General features: G+C 35.9%; 1 long non-coding RNA gene across 1 annotated transcript in view; it reads left to right on the top strand.

Moving 5' to 3' along the window:
- LOC113437191 (uncharacterized) overlaps nt 1–24,117 on the top strand; it is a 34,223-nt gene that overhangs the window by 2,454 nt on the left and 7,652 nt on the right. The window lies entirely within an intron of this gene.

The following is a 24,117-nucleotide window of genomic DNA, read 5'->3' as shown; positions in this document are numbered from 1 at the left end:
CTAATTCATAGCTGACGTAAGGGTATATGAAGCTCTATTTGAATATTGCACAGGAATTACACTACTTTTGCCAATATCTGTCTTCCATCATTTACTACTGGAGGAATATGAAAAGTATAGGGAGCTGGCTTTGTCCTGCTAGAAAATGTGAATCACTTCAGGCTGACGTAACAGAAAGAAGAGGCACATACAGGAGCAAAGGGAACAACTTCTTGATTTTATTGTCTCTTGAATGCTCACAATATTGTATCTTGATTCAAATAGTCCTGCCTGTATTGACCATCTTTCAGTGAAGCAAACACTGTTATCTTGGTTGTAGCATTTTGCAGAATGATAATCTGTAGATTAGTTTTAAGAACATATCAGTGTGTTTCCTTGATAAAGATACTATCTTTTAAAATGCTTTTTTTGTATTAGTTGTGTTGCTATAGCAACTTAAAACATGTTGCTCATGTAAGTTTTTCTGAAATATCTTCCAATTTAATGTTTCTCAGCCATTTGTTTTCAACAAATTTGGGTTCTAATAAGATAAGCAAAAAACCGTGGTTTATAGGCATTCTGTTAAGCTTATCACTTATAGTAAGCCTTTTAAAAATGCATTGATACTATTTACAATACTTTTTGTAACTAAAATATAACTAATTGTGAGCAAAGCAATATTTTCTAGTAATTATCTTTTTCTAAACTCAGGTTAAAACAAACATTAAGTTAGCTAATCAGTGCAAAATATTATTTTGGCTCCTAAGCCATAATCTTTCAGTAGCTGTTCCAGTCCTAGACTTCACCAAAATGTTCTGCCAAGATGTACTTGGTTCCTTTGTTTTGGCATACTCAACTGGAGACCACCTGCTCTCACCCCTCTCGTGTTTCTCAATTTAAGGATGGAATTTGTGCCCTGCCTAGACTCATTTGGCATACCGTTAGTTGACAGCCACTGTTACAAATCAAAGATTATTCTTAATATTAAGATTGAGGTGTCACTTTAAAAATTGCATCCTTGACCTGTGTTGATACTGCTTAGCATTCAGCCATATATACTAACACAACATACTGTATTCTTACCTACCAGGTGATGTTTCTCTTTGGCCTTATTAAAGCACTGAGGTAGACTTTTCTGGACCAGCTCTTGTGATAAATACGTAATTTAAAAGACCACATGGAAGTGATGAAGGAACGCAAAGAAAATGAATTTTCACTCAGGGAGGATAGACGTGAAGAGTAAAAGGTCCAATTTCTTTCCACCTGTAGAGTGATATTAAAAATGAACTTCCGGGTTTGCAATGGAAACCTGGATGACTCAAAATCAGGCTGAATTGTGGCTAGATGAAACCTGGATGACTCAAAATCAGGCTGAATTGTGGCTAGATGAAAGCAAGCAGGATTTACAAGAAGCCACAAAATCACAATCAGCCCAAGCTTTCTTACTCAATCAGTGGCTCATCACACAATTTGATGATGTCCCTTAAATTATTTTATAATGTTCTGGCATTGAGTGATTAGTTGAATATCAGTACATTCTTTTAGGATTTAAGACAAGCATACTTATAGAAAAATGAGTCCAGAAATTTGCACAAATTAAAAATAATGTATAAAGTGTCTTTGTGAACAAGAATTTCAAGAGATGGACCCCTTTGCAGATGGACCTCCTTTATGCCAGCTGGAACATAATGTCTACAGTACACAGAAGTTTTCAGCTGACTGATTTTTCTTAGCTTACTTATTAAGGTGGGGGATTTGATTTAGCATCTGGATATGCCTACCCAGAACATTCCTGTCTTTTCTTGGCATCCATCAACTTTTCCTCCCTTTTAGAGTGTCACATGTCTGTTCACTACAATAATGAAGTTGAGATAAATAAGTCTAGGACAGAAGTTAAATATAGAAGATAATGTTATTAGAGGGTAATCAAAGGAAATGCAGAGTGCAAAAGCCAGCAATACAATATGGGTGATACAGGTTAACAGAGTTTATATAAGTTACCAGGGGAAAAGTGGATCCCACCACTATGTCTCACCATTTCTGCTACATGAACACTACAACACTAAAGCTGTAAGGATTTTAACATTTTAAAATAGCAAACTGAAGTGTCCTGTAACTCTGCTTTACAGATTAGCCGAAGGGGCTACTCTGTCTGCCTAGAAATGTCAACACATTCTGTTAAATAAATAGATATATAGAATTTACAGTTTCCTCATATTCAACGAAAAATAACGAAAAATATCTTGGACTCTGCCTCCTTTGATTCATACTTCGCCAAAATTTTATTCATCTTACTGTCGTGTTGTTGGGCACAACCCAATCTTGTGGGCCCTGTTATGGGGAAGGACAAAATTTGCTGATGATCTGCTGCAATGAAGGAAATGAAAGTAATAAAATTCAGAGTAGCATGTATGTGAGCTAGCTCATCATTCTTGTTCCTTAAAACTGGGTTAACCCACTCTGAAAACATGTAACACAAAGCAACCTTAGGATTATTTTCAAGGAATTAACTATAAATTTCCACATGATGGAATGATTCTTAAAAGTCAATTGTAAGTAAAAAAATTGTTTAACATCCTGTCTTAGAAATATCAAGATGGCCATACTTCAGTATAATCTTGGGAGCGGAAAGGAGTCATTTTTTGCTTGCTTCTTTTTTTAAGCCTTACTGAGGTGTTTGTAAACCACAACTGTGGCCTTTTTACATCATTAAATAGTTTTCTAAGGTTGCTAGGGCAGGGATTTAAAAAATAAAATAAAAGCAAATACTGGGTGTGGACTATTACTTGCTTCGTAATCTTGATTAAGATTAAGAAACAAGGAAAGAAACAGCTGTCTAGTAAAAGAAGGGGAAACTTCAGAGAGATTTTGGGGAATCTTAGGCCTAAACTACCCATGTATTCATTTGAATCTATGCTTTCACAACACAATTTTTGTGTATAAAGGGCTATGAGCAAAAAAGTCAGTTTTGTATTACTTTTTTTTTCACTTAGCAATATATAATTAATGACATTCCCTCATGTGACCATATTTTAAACTGCTCATCGCCTTTTAGTCCCTATAACTAGGATAATGGCTACAATTCTCTAGATCAGAGTTGAAGTTCTGTTATCTCTGAAAATTGTGTAGTAAGTCACTACATTGTAATGAAATTTGCAAAATGCTTTACGATACAAAGATATTATGATAAGGTATATGCCACTTTAGATTACTTTATTGTCATTTAATTTCGTTCAACAAAATTAAATGCCATTTTCAGTGTACATTATAAAAATGAAACAAACACACATCCTTCACATTCTATACAATTGAATTGAAAACCCAATATTGCATTAATATTGCACTATACAGTAGAATTCAAATGTAGCATATTCTTTTGTAGTGAGAGTCAGATTTATCAAACTAAGAAATCCTATTTAAAAAATCAAATTCTGTATAGTCATCAAAGTTAGCTGAATCAACCCATTTTTCCCCTAAAAAGATGCATGGTTGTCCACTATACACAAAATATTTATTTCTGTTGCACTAAATGTAATGTGAAATCAAGGTATTTGGTATTGCCCATTCAATGATTCAGAACAATGAAACAATCATAGTGAGTTAAAACCAAAGTGCTGGCCTAGAAACTAGGAGACTGGGAGTTCTTGTCCTGCCTTATGCATGAAAGCCAGTTGGGTCAGTTACTCACTCTTGGTCCAACCTACCTCACGGGGTGGTTTTTGTGGGGAAAATAGCAGGAAGAAGGGGTATTATGTATGTTCACAGTCATAAATTACTTATAAAGTAATAAAAGGCAGGATAAAAAAAAATTCTAACAAATAAATAAATGTATCTATGGTCTTCTATTGCCTCTTGTACCAGTTCCCCCTCTTATTCCATGCTTCCATGTTTTTCCTATATTCTAGAATACCTAATTTAGGATATTCTAAGAACCATTTATAAATAGATAGTAGTGGATTGTTATTATGTAAATAATATTTTAAATCTTATAATGTTGATTAAATAGTTTACCAAAATGTACAGAGTGCTCCAAAGTGAGATATAGATGTGGGTGGACTATTTTAACTGCCTCACAATTGTGGGACAGTTACAAAAGCCCACCCACATCAACATGTCACTTTGGAGCATTCTGTACTTTTTTGTAATCTTATTAACTTATGCATTCCATGCCCCAGTCAGGAACACACAGGGAGGGAAAAGAGAGAAGGAAACAAGGAAATCATTGTGTTACCTGCAGATTTGGCTTTCCCCATGATACTAACTTAGCACAATCAGAAGGATCAAAGTGAAGCTGGTGTGATATTGCATATCACTCCTTCCTAGTAGCTCATCTTAAAAAAAAAAAGGGGGGGGGGAATTCCATATTTGCAAAAACAATTGGAGCGTAACCAAAGGTGCTGATTTAAAGATACCACATATGGTAAGTTTTTTCAAACATGCCTCATCTCGTCTAGAAGGAGCGAAATTATTTATTTAAATTATAAAAAGATTAAACATTTTAATAAAAACATACTTTTATATAGTTCTAGCCCAATGCTGGGCTACCTTGATGGCAGGGATATTTTCAACCAGCAAGACATTCTGTGTGCATTTTGGCCTGAAAGAGGCATTATAAAAAATAATGGTTTGAATAGTGCCAATTTGCAGTAAATAGCCTTGCTCTCTGGGAGAAACCCTCATTTTTCCATGCCATCTTTATTTCTAGCCAAATCAGTGCACAGTTTATTCAATTATGAAGATTAAAGTTTCCATCTATTGTTCTATTTGAGGTGTAGTAATGCCTCATGATTCATATATAAATCTGGACATTAAGAGTATCTTTTCTGACACTTTTAAATTAAAAAGAAGGGGAAAGGCATCTCCTAAGTAATGCAAAATAAAACAACAAAAAGTTTTAGAAATATATAAAGAAATGCACTGACAGGGATTCCTTCACATGCCCTCCAGTAAGCCCAGAGTCAAAGAGCTTCCTAACCTCCTTCACCCATATTGGGTGTGGCCAGACTGACACTCTAAAATGCGGCCTTTAGCTCCCCTGTTTTGTGCAATGTTTTGTAATTGTGCAAAGAACCATATTACTCCTTGTCCCTCCTGGGCATAAGCTCATGTATCATGTAGTCTGAACTTGCTAGTTGTTTATCTCCAACAAAATCATGGTGTATCTCCAGTTACAATTTCTTTTTCTCTTCTTAATGCAATAATTTTCTAGATTTCTATCTTCTCTCCAGTGGCAGTGGCTTTTTCCTCCAAAGTTGCAATAGTCTTGGTAAAAGGTTCTCTCCTACTTGCCCATTTCTATGATATTTCTTAACTAGGCTGGATGGCTGCTATAGAATTTGTCACTCCTTTTGTATTATGGCTTTTAATAACTAGGTACACAGTGCCTCCTTGTTAATTGCAAATCTTTCATTCCAGTATAAAACCACAGATAGGGAAATCGCAACTGACAAGGTCTTGAGGCCATGGGAAATGGAGGGTTGGGTCTGGGAATCTTTAGTTGTCCTCTTTCTCCCATAAACACTTCTCTCATAGTAGTTTTCTGACAGTTACTTCTTTTAATTCAACCAAGGTGGATCTCAGCAGTCTTGGGAGCCCTTGTGATTGTTTTCTGGCATCTGGGCTTCCATCAGCACCATAGTGGTCATTCTGGTCCTCATGGCTCTTTTGTGGACTAGGTGAGGGAGAGTCTCAGTTGTGTCCCACAGCCACCTGGGGCCACCTGGATGTTTCCATTTAAGTTGGTGTTTTCTCAACTACATTTTTAAACTCCTGATTCATAAACTGTTCCCATGATTCAAAATGTGCCAAGTAACAAGAGTGCAATATGGCTACAATGGTTGTTATGTTCCTTTTTAAAAGCCCTAAATCCCTTTTATGTAATCATAATATCTCAAAGGAGTTGGCAAAAATTGAAAAGGGCCTGTAAAACCCATTAACAGAAATTTCTAAAGCAATCTTTGTGCTATCAAAGAAACCAAGAATGATATCTGGTGCATGACTAGACTGCAATCTTGGATCATGCTCATAAACTCAAAGCCCAGAGTTGCATGGAATGTGTGTTATGAATGCAAATGGGAGAACTTGGTTTCAATTTACAGGTTTTTTAAATTTGCCTAACCTGCATTTATCTGTATTGCCTCAGCTATTTCTTTTTTTCTGAGAGAAAGCTTTCTCACAATACTAGCAAGTATTATGAGCAAGTGGAGGGAAGATTAACCAAAAGAAAAAATAATGCAGCTTTGAACATGAACTGATATATGTATATTTGTTTTGCCATTGCAGTGTAGTCCTATTACTGAGAAATGTAGATGGATTATGACAAAAATATTAACACATCAAGGTTTAAGAATGTTGAATCATGTTTCTATGGATTAGCTTCTTTTTAGTGAAATGTGAAGCAGCTATAGCTATTTTGTTTCAGATCTAATTGTTCCTGTTTAGGGTTTGTTTGCAAGGTGAGGAACAAGATTTTTTTTTAACTTTAACTCTTGGTTGACTTACTACAAGAACTCTGGTTCTAAAATTATTCCTTTATTCTATCTCATAACTGGAGCTGGTACATGGAGCAGCAAATTAGATGTGGGATGGGCTCAAAGAAACCCAGGTTTAAGTCTATTTCAAAAGGATTTTCCTGTGCCATTTTGATAACCATGCTGTCTCCATGGTTCTCACTAGGGTTGAAACCCTGATGATTCTTTGTTCTGCCACATTTCTTCTTCAATCCTAAATTGCATCAACAGAGGGATACAATCAAGACCAAGGGAAGTACTAATACCACTCTATAAAGCCTTAGTAAGACCACACCTAGAGTACTGCATCCAGTTTTAGTCACCGCACTATAAAAAAGATGTTTAGACTCTAGAAAAAGTGCAGAGAAGAGCAACCAAGATGATTAGGGGACTGGAGACTAAAACATATGAAGAACGGTTACAGGAACCGGGCATGGCTAGTCTAGTGAAGAGAAGGACCAGGGGAGATATGGTAGCAATATTTCAATATTTGAGGGGCTGCCACAGGGAGGAAGGGGTCAAGCTATTTTCTAAAACACCCGAAGGCCAGACAAGGAGTAATGGATGGAAACTGAACAAGGAGAGATTTAACCTGGAAACAAGAAAAAACTTTCTGACAGTGAGAACAATCAACCAATGGAACAGCTTGCCTTCAGATATTGTGGGAGCACTATCATTTGAGACTTTCAGGAACAGATTGGACTCCCATCTGTCAGAAATGGTGTAGGGTCTCCTGCTTGGGCAGGGGGTTGGACTAGATGACCTACAAAGTCCCTTCCAACTCTGATTATCTGTTATCTGAAATCTTCTCACTGCTACTTTGCTTACGTATCTCAGTAATGGAGAAGTAACACTTAACATGGTTTTGTTTTGTTTTTTTAAAAAAATTAAGTAAATTTAAAATGACTGAAGAACAAATATAACTTTGATTGTCTGCATAGTAAACACTGAGATTTTTATCTGATTAAGGAATTATGAGTATACTTTCCAGGCTATTTTGATCCGAACTGCTTCCTGAAGGACCAGTTTTGGCCAGCTTATATTGTCTTGACATAGGCAACCAGCTTTTCCTGTGCTATTGTGGTATAAAGTTGTGTTTTTATTAACTACAGTTTGGGGAAGCTGTTTTCTCCGCTGGCAAGGGGACGTTTTAGGAGTACATGCAGAGCAACAAAAGCATTGTGGGGTGGGTGGGGGAGAGAGACTTGCTTGTCCAAATTTCAAATTATGTTGTTCTTCAAATTGTTTGTCATGGATAACTAAATGGATAAAATCTTCAGGAGATTTTATCTAGTTTTGGTTCCAGGATACAAAAGAAAGGACAAATTATGAAATAAAACTTGACGAAAACATGGAATTTTACCAAAAAAAAAAAAAATAAGACCAGCAACTTTACCTCTTATCTCACCCTCCAATATTTTTATTTGGAGGTAATTATTGCAAGAAAAGTGTGCAATCACCCCAATTCCACTTCAGTGCAAAGGATTACAAGGTCGTTAAAAGAAAAAAAAAAGGTGCATTCAGACTCCAGAAGTAGGTTAAAGATACAACAAGAATGGTTGAAAGTCAAAATTTACCATAGGTGATGTAATTACAGATTGTTGGGGGAAAAATATTTAGAAAGAAGGAGGGCTATTTTTTAAAAAAATGGCATAATTTGAAGCACTTTTACAAATGTTTCAGAATCAAAACCATCTACTAGAGTGTATATTTATTTGCTATTATAGTACAACATGGAGAGAGAACAAATGCAAAATTGCATTATAAAGTGGATGCAACATTTTAAAGAAACAATTATAATTCAAGAATGTGAACAATTAACAGGGGGAAAAAAAATAAAATGAACTCCAAGCTATAATTTAAGAGAAAATTGGTGTTAAATGTTTTAAGATGGTATATAACTGTCAGCCATTGCAAAAATGAATAAATAACGTCATAAAATATGATGGAAAATGCAAAGGTACACATTTTATCATATGTAGTGTCCATATAAAAATTGAAAGTACTCGAAGGAAATGCTCAAGATTATTTTTTAAAAACCATAAAAACAAGTGAATTGAAATCTCAGATTTTTTAAATTAGGAACTGTTCCAAAATACATAGATTAAAAAACACCACAGTATATTAAGTTGTGTCCTGATGGACATGAAGACAAATCTAGTTCAGCACTGATAAAGAGACACTTCATTAACTATATCAGACTGGGAGACCAAATTTGGAAAAAAGACAGCCATAGCAAAATTAATAATATATATTCAGAACAGAAGCTTGACCTAATTTAAGCAAAATTATGTTTCATACAACATACAAAAAGATAACTATTTTTAGGGGGAGAACAAGTGGTGTAATCAGAAATAATTTCAAATGTTAATAAACATGTTGATTGTGATGATGTGTTAGGGTACAATGGGAAGGAATTTGAAAACAAATATTTTTGTTTCTATTGATCTTTCCTTCTTTTAAAAAAATTATTAAATTTATATGCTGCCAAATATATTACGTGTTTTTATCCTTGGAATAATGATAAATAATGATTATATTCTTGTTCAGAGATTTCTATTTCTTTTTTTAAAAAAGATATATGTATTTAGTTCTACACAATCAATCCACTAACTAATAAATACCGAACTTTTAATGTCATGAAAATTGCAAACTCACTGTTTATTTGCTGATATCCTTTTATCCACTAATTTCTCCCCTCCCCCTTTCTCTATTTTGTAGTTATTCTGTTTTTTCTCATGTTTTTCAAATGTTTTAATAAATAGAAAAAAAGGATGGTTTTCTTTGTGTGCGTATGAATGTATGTGTATATACATATCTACACACATACACTTCCTTTTTACGACCCTGTAATCCTTTAATATGGGTGGAGTCGGGGCGATTGGATGGCGCTGAACATTTACTGGCTGGATGCTCTTCCTGATGCCTACATGGAGTTTACGGCAGATAATTTTTCTTTGCACCCTGGAAGAGAAACATCTGTTGCTACCTTCCTTGTGGGAAGCATGTTCTCCACTAGCACTTATCAACGTCACTCTTTGGAGAATATGTATATTATGATGCACATAGAAAAGAGTACTGCTTCCACTACGGTACCCTGTCACTGCTTTTGTCAGATCTTCTTGCCCCCTTACAAATGCCACTGATTCCAGAGTAAGTAGCCTTTGTTAGTTGATCATTTTGAGATGAATCTTGAAATGGTTTCAGTTTGTCACCCAAATTTCTCACATCAACATCATACATGTTATCCTGTGTGAATAGTATGTCTGTGCCCAGAATGGTTGGTGTATGTTTTCCTCAGATATACCAAAGAACTTGCGATATTGGGCAATATTCCAAATATAAGCCACAGCAAACATTATCCAACTGGTTGTATTGCACAATCTAGTTTATTTATTTAATTGTACTTGCAAAAAGAAATTAAGCTCAAAGGATTGTTTGAGATTATCTCATGTTTTCTATTCAACATTCCTTCTGTAATACAGTACTTGAATGCTTCAAAATTTACCATTCAAAAATTTCTCAGTTTACTGAAAAGCACATAAATTACAGGGGTTTTTTTTTAAAAAAAATAAGCACCTGACCGTTGCAGTCACTGAATGAGGAATGGACAGGACGAAAGCTTATGGACGATTCAACTTTCAGATCCATTTCTCTGTACTTCCCTTTTCCCTTCCATCTTGCCTAGAAAATATTCTTTGGTGCTTACTACTGCAGAAACATTTCCCCTAACTTTTCTTGTTAGAAAATACACCATTAATTTACTTTGTATGCTTGATATTGGGCATGCAGAACAGAATAACAGAACAATTGTTTGCTCTCTTTAAATCTGCCAAGAACTGAGTGATCTCATTTTAAATTGTTTTCCAAGGAAGGGTTGTATGTAAATATTTTGGGTGATGACTCATCTTAGATGCTGCCAAAGAATAGCATCAAACTCAACAATCAGCTCCACAGTTTTAAGAAAGCTTACATAATTTGGCATAGGCAGCTGATTTGAAGTCCCATAAAGTGTTAGGTTGCAATTAGCCAGCATGCTTATAATGGCAGTGTGTTTTTCAGAACATTTTGCCAACAAGAAGACTCTAATACAATCTTTTCATGATGCTGCTTATCTTTGGTAATGGCCATTCATCTTAGTCATATCTTGAGCTCATTCTAACAATGGAATACCCTCAGAAGGTATATTGCTTTGTCATGACATGCCAGATTTCCAGACAAACTTTCCAGTCCATTGTGCAACCCAATATGGCTAGAATGCAGAAAGAGTTTGCAGTAGAAACAGCTTGCAGCATTCTAGAGCTTTAAAGACAAAAGCCATGACCTCTCTATTTTCTTACCAGCAATGCCTCGGATGGAAGTTTCTGTTTTTCTTTAATAACTGTAATTGAATACCCCCGCAAAAGCATGAAAAAAACCTAAACAACACAGAAAGGTATAAAAAAAGGAAAATGAATACAGCAAAAGAAAACAACAAAAGCATAAAAGACAAATATTTGTAAGTACGTATACAATATTTCAAATATACATACACAAATAAGTTTTTAATACATACAAACTTTATAAGGTTTTCCGTAAATAGCACTATTTACTGAAGCTTACCCAACTTAGTGAAATCTATATTGATAGGAGATTGGTTCATAGGCTTCTCTAGTAACATTTCTGCTGACTGTGTAGTTGAGACAATATATTCATCTTTCCAAAACTGAAGAATAAACATTTTAGCTCTAAGTAGGACACAGAAACCACTTTCTTTGTACATAGCAATTTCTATGCAGTAAGAATATAGTTCAAAACAATATGAATATATGAGAATATTAAAACATCTCAAAGTTAACACATGTAATAGCTCCCTCCCAAAACAGAACTATGATGGGGTACTGTAGAAAGAGAAGTTTCAGGGAAGCCATAGTCTGATTGTCTTTCCAACAACATAATAGTTTACTGAAGTCTATTCTTTATACAGGGGCAGTGAGATGGCTAGAGTGGTTAAGACACTAAGCTTGTTTATTGGAAAGTCAACAGCCCACATTCAAGACCTAAGTGCCACACGACGGGGTGAGCTCCTGTTCTTGCCCCAGACTCCTGCCCAGCTTGCAATTTGAAAGCATGCAAATGTGAGTACATAAATAGGTACCACTTCAGTGGGAAGGTAACAGTACTCTGTGACATCATGATGGCCTATGGAAACATCTTCAGACAGCATTGGTTCAATGGCCTTAAAAAGGAGGTGAGCATACTCCCTATAGTTGGTAATGACCAGCCAAGTAAAATCTGTAGGGGTTCATTTATTCTTTATACGGGTAATGTTCCAGTTACGACCAGTTGCTTAGCAACCATTCAAAGTTACGAAGGACTCCCCCCCAAAAAAAAAATTACTTATGACTCAGTTCTGGAGTTCTGGTCCTGCACACACCTCTGTGGTCATGTGATTGCATTTCATATGCTCACCTTTATGGCCAGTTGTGGCATTCCATAATCACGCGATCACGATTTTCAATGGTTTTTGCTGCTTTGAGGCAGTTTTCGGCCAGTTTCCGGCCAAAAACTGCCCATAATAATACACTGTTTTAATGGCTGCTGCCAAAAAAGTCATAAAATCATGGGTACCTCAACTTACTACCATCATGAGTCATAATAGAAATTCCTGGCTCCAGAAGAGATAGTGACATCAATGCCCAACCTTTCAACAGATTTTAATTGATGTCTCATTCAACAGGAACAAAAATATTTTGGACTTGTCGGATTCTATTTTCATTGTCTTGGGAATAAGAATGTTTTTTTTTTAACTTTCAGAAGAAGAAATCCTTTAGACAACTACTAGGTGACTCTACATCCCATAATCTGATATTAAGTAACTAAACTCAGCCACAATTATTTCTGGCGTCTCCATTATACTCTGATCTATCCTTTTCTACAGGGTAGTAAGATACTCAAGGTATTACAATTAATCAGTGGAAAGCCTGCCTCTAGAAGTTGTGGGTGCTTCATCACTGGAGGTTTTCAAGGATAGACAGTCAATTGTTCAGAATGGTACAAGGTCTTAAGCCAGGGGTTGGACTAAAAGACTTTCAAGATATCCAACTCTGTTGTACTGTATTCTGTATAATATGGGGTAACATTTTTTGAACATACAATATAAATTCTGTCTGTTCAGCCTTCTACCAGATCATTTAAGGAGCACTGTTTGCAAAAAATTGGGGTTTCTCATACTGGAAAAGAGGGATATTCTCAAAATGTCCTCTCTTTCTTACTCTTCTGCTTAAAGCACTTCTTTCTAGCTGCTTATGGCAACCATGAAACAGGAAGCATAAGCAAAGTCAAAGGGAGAACAGGAAAATGATTTTGTATCTACGTATTAGTGACTCTTGATCCAGCGTCTGTTGCAATCCTCAGGGCTGAAGAGAGAATTATTTTGGTATGTATCGGTTTTGGGGAAGGCTGCTATAGAATTTAATAAAAATCATTTTAGTCATTTCAAATAGTTTAATTAATATTGTATCGTTCTAAGAATGAGAGATTCAATTATATGACAATGACAGCTCCCTTCTCAACCACCAAAGGTTGGGAATGTATATTGCATTTGCAACACTCAAGAAATCTCCTGGTTTTAAAAATTCTTTGCCAACACACTAAAAAGAAAATTGATGGACAGCTAGCTATTTGTAGTGAAATGTGCACCTAGCAAGATAAACCCTTTGATGGAAAATTATGTCATATCTCTGTTACATGGGCATACCGTAAGTTCAATTTCCTGTGGTTATTGTTACCCTCTGGAATAGGAAGCTGCTCTTTCGTAAATGTTGGCATGCTTTGCCTCTGTTTAAATTTCTAGAGAATTCCGAACCTTTACTTCCCCTCTTTATGAATTTGCCGATTGAAACAGCTTTTTCAAAAAATTTGTAATGTGATATAACAATAAGAGGAAATGAAACATGGAGGTAAGGCCTGAACTTGATGGGCCTGAACACTCTCCAGTGTGAGAACCTCTGACCTAGGAGCTAAATGTAGCCTATCCAATGGACTCCTTCCAATGCCCATCAATCTAAGCCACTATGATGATAATGGAACCCTGTGACCAACACAATTTTACAACCTTTTTTGTGACAGTCGTTAAGCAAACATCATGGTCATTAAGTCAACCAATTGTTTGCTATTCATTGTAACTTCAAGCAGATGCTAAGTGACCAGTCATAAGTTGAGGCCTACCTGTACTTGAAGCACCTCAAATATGGTGTTTGCTAGTTTTATTGAGTCCCAATTACCCTGTGACCTTACCCTGAAAGAGAACACAGGGTCCAAGAAATTGTCAAAGCTGTCCTTTCAAGACACCTAGCCTTTTACTTTGAAATGGCTCCTCCCAAGAACTAAGTATATATTACAACTGTGCCTTGGTTTTTTTCCACTAATCACCTTATCTGGATTATGTAAGAGAAGTAGAGAAAAGATGTAAGATTTGAAATCAATCTTCTTTCTTACTTCTGCTCTAGTTAAAATATTGCCTCTTTTGTGCGATCACTAGGTGATCTTCTGCAGGACACAATTCTTTCAAAACACTTGCCTATCTTATTCTTTAAAAAAAAAAATCAGCTTATATTATAGATAGTTCATTTTTACATCTTACGTCTCTCATTCAAAAGAGCTTACAGTACAATCAGTGCAATAACAGCTGAATCTAAATATGAAAAAAAAATGAAACCAGATTTTTAAAAACCAAATCATTATTAATCTGACTCAAAAGACCTGGTTAAAGAAGGAAAGCCTTGTTTCCATTCTGTATGTGGAATGAATGGGAACTAAGTGCTGATTGCTAAGAAAGTATGTTCTGTAACATGGAAGTAACATGGCAATAATGGTTTGATTATGTCCTAAATGGTTGTGAAGAAGAGGCCACGTGTGTAAGGCACAACATATCATTTCATAGACAGGAGGCCTGGAGAATCCACACCCAACAAAAAGTAAAGTTGGTGTTGGTAGTGAGGGGAAAGAATTAAATTAAAGCTGAAGTGTATGTTAAAAAAAATCATAGCAATCATACAAAAAAAATCATAAATCATATTTACATATCAGAAAACCACCTAACACTGGTACAATACTGATAATATCTAAAATGATATAAATCTGTTATCTCAGCTCCAGTGATAGAACTAAACTTGTTTTTATTCAGTGGTTTCATATTGGATTTTCTTTTTGAAATTCCTTTCTTCAAAAACAGTCACAGTTGAAAATCATCACTGAAAAATTTAGGAGACAGAAATCTTCTCAAATGATTAGAGTATTAAACATTGGTCAACCTAGACTCAGTTTGTTTAGAGACTACTGGTTTGAAACAAGGAGATTGAGAATTCTGGTCCTATGTTAGACATGAAACTAGCTGGGTGACCCTTAAGAGTTGTTTTTTGTTTTGTTTTTAGTTGTTTTATGAACATTTCCAAGGGCTTGATATTATTGTTGTTGTCCAGAGATCATTATCACAAGAATAGGGGCGGAGGAGGTAAGGAGATTGGCTCAAGTTTCCAGCTCAATATATCTACCACAGCACATTGATTTTGGCCTTTACAAAATATTGGCTGGCATAGACAAATAGTTGAGAAAGAACTTATTTTCTTGAGTAATTCTGGTGAAAACAAGCTTCAGTGAGCTCTTGGGAAAGAGGTTACCTTTAAAATCTAGTACCTATAACTTATATGGAATTGTTCCTAGTTTTACCTCTGTGTAGTTGAGGAAAGACCACTATGGAAGATTTATTTTGATTTGTCAATCGCTTACAAGATACAGGTATAAGAATAAACATAGTTTTGAATAAATGAGATAGATACTTATAAGAAAAATAAAAAGAAACAATAGGACAGGGACGGTAGGCACGATTGGTATGCACAATTGGTGCGCTTATGCATAATGGGGAGTTGCTGCTGGTCAATGTAATTGGTATTAACTAGATGCACATATACTATGACTTGATGGAAAGCAACTTCTGGTATTCCTATGTGCCCTGCTTTCATTTGATCATCTGCAGAATCCTTGCAGCATTTCCATTTTACTAATTTTACTGAAATACTATTTATCAGAAAACAGGAAGACGGAGAGAAGTATCCAGAGGTTTCTCTGATGTGTGCCGCCATCATTATTTTATCATAAGCTTTCTTTTTTAAAGGGGAGGAGGAGATGTTCTTGCTTACAAAAGATGTACTTATGATGAAACAGTTTAGTAAAACTTTCTAATACTTTAAGGAATCTGTCTTCAAGCCCTGTTGAAAGAAAAAGATGATTTGGCAAAACGTTGCACATTAGTCTTGCATCCTGTGATTTTGCACTTTGTACTAGCTTCCCCTGAGGGGAACCATTTGCAGTTGCATCAAAATTGCTATATATTCCCATCTATCTAAGCTACAAGGTCAGGACACAATGTGGTAATTTCTTCAGCCTATGGTATATAACGGACATTGCATGAGTAAAATGTTCCTAGTGGGCTGCTATTCTTGGCTGTTGAGCTGCACAAAGCTTGTTGGAGAACAACAAGGTAGAATTTTGACCACTTCCACTCATGAAATGGGGAAGGACACTTTGACTGTGGGAATATTTTTCAAGCAACTGCCTTAGGCAGGAGAGTGGCAGTTATTTCCTATAGAATGCATTCTCTTCTGGAGACTGTGCTACATGCCCAAACGTTTTAAAAATCTCATGGTTCTGCTAATTGGTGGTGACGGTTTTTTCTCTTCCTCATTATTACAGAGGAAATGACTGAAGATAAAAGTGGCTCTATATAAGTTTCTATTAATAAATGAAAATGCTCCCTGAAAGCTTTTATTTACATTCTTTCAATCCTTGCAAGCTACTCCTCCAGTACCATTCTATCTTGTATACTTTCATAGCCTTTAAAATTTGTCCAGACATACAAAGAAATTGGGGGGCGGGGGGGCAGGAAAACAAGAAAGCAGGAATACAAAAAATTCTGAGATTTTTTTTCCCATTTAATGAATAGACAAGACTTCCAGAATTCAGAAGTCTGTTTTAGATGTAAGCAATCTTTATAGAGACTTCACACTACATGAACAAACATGATATTGTTGTAATAGGAGTATTCAAAGTATTCTGTATTTGATTTACTTACAAATACTTTATTTACTGGCCAATATGTAGTTGTATTCATTTGCCTTGTTCATAAAACATAGAATAATAAAGATGGAAGGAACCTCAGAGATCTTCTAGTCCAACCCCCTGCTCAAACAGACCCTTTACCATTTTAGACAAATGGTTTCCAGTCTCTTTTTACAAGCCTCCATGATGGAGCACCCACAATTTCTAAAGATGAGCTGTTCCATTGGTTGATTGCTCTCACCATTAGGGATTTTCTCCTTAGTTCTGGGTTGCTTCATTCCTTGGTTAGTTTCCATCCATTGCTTCTTGTCTTGCCTTTTGGTGCTTTGGAAAATAGTTTGACCCATTTTGTCTTTATAGGAGCCCCTCAAATATTGGGACATTCCTTTTGTCTGTTTTATGTTGCTGGTCATTCACTGAATAAACATTTACATTACATTTACATTTAAAAGGATTTTTCAGATTCATAACACAAAGTTGCTTATTGTTCAGCAACAGGTTGTTATTCTCCACACAACTGCAACAAAATTCCTTTATAAAGTTTCAGAGAGGTCAATATGCTTTTGTTAATGCTTCAAAGATAATTACAAATCAAGTGCTTTGTGTAGGTATTTTTGAAAACAAAGTTGTTTCCAAAAACCTCACACTTTTGTTATGATAATAGGGAGTGGTACAGTCTATTTACCTTATGTTGTTGATCTATTAACCTTCCATGGTGTTCTCCAATTACACTGATAATTCCTACACAGAATGGCCGCTGATTAAGACTTAGCTTGGCTGGTTGATGAAATGGCCATCCAATGCACCTGGAGGCACCCAGTTGAGGGAAATTGTTCTGTTTTTATTTATTTACTTAGTTACATAATTAAAAATAGCAAATAATACCAACTCCCACACTATTTACATATCATCTTCATTCACTCTATTATTAATGACTAGGATAATTTTGTCTTTTTCTTGCTATATATATATTTAACAAGGGTTTAGCAGGAACCTTTTTCATCCATTGAGGTTGTTAGGTTTTTTATTCATTTTGCTTAAGCTGAAATGCATTCTTTTTATGCAGATATGTAGTTCCAGATATTGTATCCAATAGTGTAAGGTGGAATGAGAAAATATTAGAAGTAGGATACCCTTATTGCAAATATCTATAGTTGGACAGTAATGTGGGCAGGTCATATTTAACATTTTGGGAGAGTATAAATAGATGGAACAAAAGGCAAAATGTCTTAATTTTTGGAACTACAAAACTTACACAATTACAAATCCTACATCAAAATGGTGAAGTAATTCTGCCAAATTTTAGGAAGACTGTTCAGTAGAGACTTTGAGACTTTGGGGAGTGGGCAAGGAGACCAAATGGAACAGGCTGATCATAAGACAATGGGACTTTTTCTATGAAACATCAAGATGCTAATCTTGATTCCTTTCTGTTTGCCTCTTCATGGGAGGCATGCCTTTATTCATGGAGGTCATACTGTACACATGTATTGAGGTTCTGCATCTAGTTCCCTTCGAATGGCATTTCACAATTTTTTTAAAGTATTCATTTAAATGCATGTGGATCAGAGGGATTTCCTTGCACAATTAAAACTGCCATAAAAGTTACTTTATGAAATAATCAGAACAAAATCTGATAAGATGATTATCTAAAAAGAATGATGCTTTGGAGCTTTTGTAGATTATTTGATAGCTGACAGAACTCGTTTAACTTGTACCAGTCCAGCAAGACAGAATTCTTGTACAAGACGTTCTTGTACTTCCTGCTATGCCAGTTTAAAAGAACAGTGGATACCGTTTCATAAAAATGTCACAAGACAGAAGGCTAAATAGCAAAAGAATGAAATGCTCAACTGCTAACTAGTAGTTACTGATACATGCAAATTGTTCACGCACAAAAAAGCAATTGGCTGCAATAGCAGCACAGCTTTTGACACAATAATTTGTGAACTACATGGCATTGATGAAACATAGATAGAAATACTTCCATAATCATGGTTTGTGTGGGAAAAGTAGCAAAATGACAGCAGGGGTATGGACATTGTGGTTTTGGCAGCTATCAGTATGCCTTATGCAATTTCCCTTTGTGTCTACCAGGAACATGGCTTGAAATCTGTGACTGTTGTTGTTGTTGTTGCAGTATAAAAAGAGTGGCTTATATAATGCTGTGAAGAAAGAGTTCTTTTGATGCTAGCTATGAGGTGTGACAAGCATTGTAATATAATTCTGACCACCACATCTTAAGCAATATGAGGAAAACATATTGGCAAAGTAGAGGATCCAAAATTATAGTTCCTTCACAACATCAGCTCAATTGGGAGGAGGGACAATATTGCTGTATGTAAATTTGCAACTGGGGGGATCTGGGTTCCCACAATGTAGTGGCCTACAATTTTTAAAAATCATGGTTAGCTAATTAAATCATAGAGGTGGAATCATGCACTGCACTAAGTTATCAACAATGACCAGCATTACTTTTTAGTGGGGTTTTGAGGCAACCTAGGCAACATTCAAGCTCCTGAGACATCTTCTGTTTATCTCAACAAGCTCTGTCTTTAAGCTGGAGGGAGCCACCTCCCATAAACACTAGCCACTATGACCATTGGTTGTGTTGGCTTGGAATTATGAAAGGCTAATGTATGCAGCCTTCTGGTAAAGGTGCTGGCTAGATCTGAAGTCCACATTCAGATCTATATCCTCCGTCATAGAAGCTCACTAGACTGTGTCTAAGCCAGCCTCCCTTATAGGACTGTTATTATAGAAAGGGAAAAGTGAGTGCTAATCATTCTATTCTGAGAAAAAGCAAAAATAAATTTAACAAATACGTTCTGGAGGTCATCAGTTCAGGAAAGGCTGCCGTAGCGGTAAAAGAATGCAGTGCACAGATGTGGCCACAATATTGATACCCCTTCACATTTTCCCCTGAAGAATCCCAACTTGCTATGAAATAAGTTGAAACTGCCACAAGTAAACAGCATCTAACATTCTTCATTCCATAGTCCATAAAGCAGACACTGTGAAAAAGTGGAGGGGTGCCAATACATTTGGTTACATCTGTAAACACTCCATAAGACAGAAGTGGTTCAGCAGTAGAGTCCATGTTTTGCTTGCGAAAAATTCCAGCTTTAATTTGCAACATCTTCAAAGAAAACTGAAAAAAACAGTTTCCTCTGCTTTAGTCTACAAACTACAGTATAATTAAGCAAACATAGCCACTGATGAGTCAATGTAACCTTGGAAAGTTGCTAAAATGATAATTAATAAAATTCATTGCAATATACTGTATCTGAAATATGCACAGATAGAAGTGTGTGCTATTCACAATGAGAGCTAAGTTGGTCAGCAATATAAAGAAGCTTCTCATAATCCTAATATTCAAATGTACAGTAGTAGCAAGGCATTGTGATTGTTTTACCAACAGATAATTTGTTTAGACATGCAAATGCTGCCTCTGTTCTATTCTGTATAAACAGAGCAGTGAACCATTTGGGGAATCATTTTTTTTCCTAAATTCAGGTAAGTGCTAAGTGGAGACTGTAATGGTATGCTTCCTTTAGTTCAGAATCTGTGTGTTGATGTCTAACCACTGGTTTTATTAACACTGGTTGATGGCTTAGCTTTAGCAGGTTCATGAACCCAGCTTGCTGTGCTTTGGTCTACAAACTGGGATTAAGCAAATATAGCCACTGATGAGTCAGTGTAGAGGCACAATATTATAAGAAGTGAACTCATTACTTTTTTATTTATTTTTACTAAACCAATTTATATAGCCCTTTCATTTCAAGACAAATGACTCTAGGTGGTGTACAACAGACGTTCTTGGGTTTAATCCCTTTACTGCCATTATCCCACATTAATTAGCTGTGATATCAAAGCAAATCAGGTAGCATCTTTTATCACCTCACTAATCTTCACACTGATAAAACACTGGTTTGGAGAAACTTCTCTATTAAAAGCAGTCCAAAGAGGGAAAATGTTCAGCCTCTGGGTATAGTTAAACAGCTTCTTTTATGCTGCCTTGGAGATTTATACAGTATTTTTAATGTTAACAATATGAAAGAAGAGCAAACATAATCATATTTTTGAATGAACATGGTGCCTCTTGGTTTTTTTTTTAAATGGCCAGACTTAATTAGACAGCCATGTCTTAAATATTTAAAGAAGTGTTCAGAATAAATTCTACAGAGCTAAACAGTGACCTAAATTCTACTGTAGTGGCTGCAATTTAATTGGAGGGTGACTAGGTTTGACTGCCAAGAATTTGACCAAGGTTGCTTGCTGCTTTTCAGAGTGGCTTTATCAGCAGAAATTATAAAAAGTGTTCTATTAACAAAGCCTCATCTGGTCTGATTTCCTTCTCTCTCCCTGACTTTAAAAAAAATGAAAAGTACAAATGTGCTTATCAGTGCAGAAGTACTGGAAGTTAATTTTCCTTGAATAAACACTTGCTTTCATCAGTCCCTTGAGGACAAATGTCCAATAACGCCAGCACTGTGTCTACTGCAATACACATGTCGGATATAAATGGAATGTACCCCTGAATATAGCATCTTTATACAGTAGACCTGATTCAAGAATCTTCTTTCAGCTCTTGTAAATACTGTAATGTTACTGCTTGTCCTCATTGTGCCATACCAACCTAATTATTAGTATTTGCACTAAGATTCCCCCATGAAGATTCTAGACTTGATGTCTAGAATTGAGAATTGTAATTTTAAAACTCAGTCGTATATGTAGCCACTGCAACCTGTGTATTTTCCAATGCTATATTTTGCACATCACAATCATCCTTAATTATATTATACCAAGACTCCCTGGATTACCAGTAATTGCAACTTTGCATTGGTCAGTTGTTTCTATGTAGGAGCCCTCTATCTTCTAAATATGCTAAAGGGAGAAAATTTAAAGCAGCCACTTGTCCACTAATAGAATTTAATCCCCAACAATGAACCACAAGACTCCTGCACATGCCTTAAATGCTACAAAACTCTAAAGGATAATGAAAACTCCATCAAATGTTCTCTGTGTAACAAATACGCTCATCATGACTGCTTGGGATTACCCAAGCAATTGATTCAATACCTAAAATCATCCAATGAGTTTCCATTTCTCTGCAATTCATGCAGACCCAAACTGGATCTGTTGGAAAGAGTTGATACCATTGAAACACGATTAACATCCCTTGACACCAAAGTAGCATCCCTGGACGCCTTAAAAGAAAGATTATCCAACCTCGAAAAAAAAGACACAACGCAAAAACCTGAACATCCAATAGCTACAAACCACATCTAAATGAATGTACAACTGAAACCATACATGCAAGCTTTTACAATGCTGTTACAAATCTGGGACTGGAACAACTAGTATCCAACAACACTAGACTAAACAACTGCCTCGATCTCATCTTCTGCAATAGTTTGAATTTAATTTACGGAATACAAACTAAAGAACCCTTTTCCAGCAGTGACCACAATATGATTGACTTTTGTCTCAACATACGTCCACACAAAAACCACCACAATGATGTGATCCCCAATTATAATTTCAAAAAAGGCAACTATGATCTTATAAACAACGATCTCTCATCCCTTGATTGGCAATCTCTATTCACTGGATGCAATACTGTTGAAGACCATTACAACATATTTTTACTTGAAGTCAAAAGAGTCATCAAACTATATGTACCAACAACTACTCCCAAAACAAAACAAAAAAACAGATTGCCCATAACAATAAGGAAACTTCAATCCAAAAAGAGATCACTCTGTCGGAAAAACAAATCTGGTCACGTTGCCAATTTCAAAAGCCGATACAAAAATTTATGCCACCAAATAAAGACCGAATGCACCAATTATCACATTAAACAAGAGGAAAACCTTCTAAGCACCAATTCCACCAATGCTTTTTACAATTTTGTAAACAACAAACTAAAAGATTCAAGGTCCATCCCACCCCTGATAGGACCTAATGGTAAAGACTGCAACGACAACACCATTAAAGCCAATATCTTTAACACATTTTTTGGCTCAGTATTTGTAAACAGCAATGGATCATGCCCAGCATTTCCTAGCCGAACCACAGATAACTACAGTGATCTAATACATATCGATTTTACAGAAGACAATGTTGAAAAAGCACTACGCAATCTAAAACCATCCCTATCTATTGGACCGGATGGAATATGTGCCTATTTCTTAAAAAAGTTATCCACTGCCATAGCCAAACCTCTAAGCATAATCTTTGAAAAATCTTTCAGGACCAGTTCCTTGCCTAACCTATGGTCACAAGCCACAGTCATCCCCATCTTCAAAAAAGGGAGACCCTTGCCTAGTTGAAAATTACAGACCAATCTCCTTATGCTGCGTCACCTGTAAAGTCATGGAATCAATTATTAACCAATCCATCATCCTCCACTTAGAGACAAACAACCTACTCTCCAATAAACAATTTGGTTTCAGAAAAAAACTATCCTGTAATCTGCAACTCTTACACTGCAAAAACATATGGACTACACAACTTGATCAGGGCAAAACAATAGATGCAATCTACATAGACTTCTGTAAAGCCTTTGATTCAGTGGTACATGACAAACTACTACTACTAAAAATAAAATCCTATGGTATCTCTGGACATCTACATAACTGGATAGAAGCATTCCTGTCAAACAGACAACAAATGGTCAAAATTGGGAGTGTCCTATCAAATTCTGTACCTGTCAATAGTGGTGTCCCCCAAGGCAGTGTTCTAGGACCAACTCTCTTCATACTCTACATAAATGACCTCTGTGATCATATTAAGAGCAACTGCGTTCTTTTCGCTGATGATGTAAAGCTGTTCAATACCACAGACAATACTGCTACCCTTCAAAAAGATCTTGACTGTGTATCAGAATGGTCAAACAAATGGCAACTTCAAATCTCAACAAATAAATGCTCTGTCTTACATATTGTTAAAAAAAAAAAATCCGAAAATAAAATACAAGCTGAATAGTCAAGATCTTGTTGATGATCCAAGCTCTGTAAAGGACCTTGGAATACTCACCTCTAATGATCTAAGTGCTAGTGCCCACTGCAACTACATAGCCAAAAAGGCATTAAGAGTTGTTAACCTAATCTTACGTAGCTTTTTCTCTGGTAATATCACACTACTAACTAGAGCATACAAAACATTTGCTAGACCAATACTCGAATACAGCTCATCAGTCTGGAACCCACATTACGTATCTGATATTAGCACAATTGAGAAAGTCCAGAAATATTTCACAAGAAGAGTTCTCCACTCCTCTACTCGTTGTAGAATACCTTATGCCACCAGACTTGAAATTCTAGAACTAGAAAACCTTGAATTACGCCGACTTCGGTCTGATTTAAGCATGGTATATAAAATCATACATTGCAATGTCCTACCTGTCAATGAATACTTCAGCTTCAACCATAACAACACAAGAGCACACAACAGATACAAACTCAAGGTTAACCGCACCAAGCTTGATTGCAGGAAATACGACTTCAGCAACAGAGTGGTCAATGTC

This window comes from Pseudonaja textilis, chromosome 2 (genome assembly GCF_049901715.1).
Source record: "Pseudonaja textilis isolate UNSWEBS1 chromosome 2, rPseTex1.2, whole genome shotgun sequence".
Lineage (NCBI taxonomy): Eukaryota > Metazoa > Chordata > Lepidosauria > Squamata > Elapidae > Pseudonaja > Pseudonaja textilis.
This window is presented reverse-complemented; position numbering and strand designations above follow the sequence as displayed.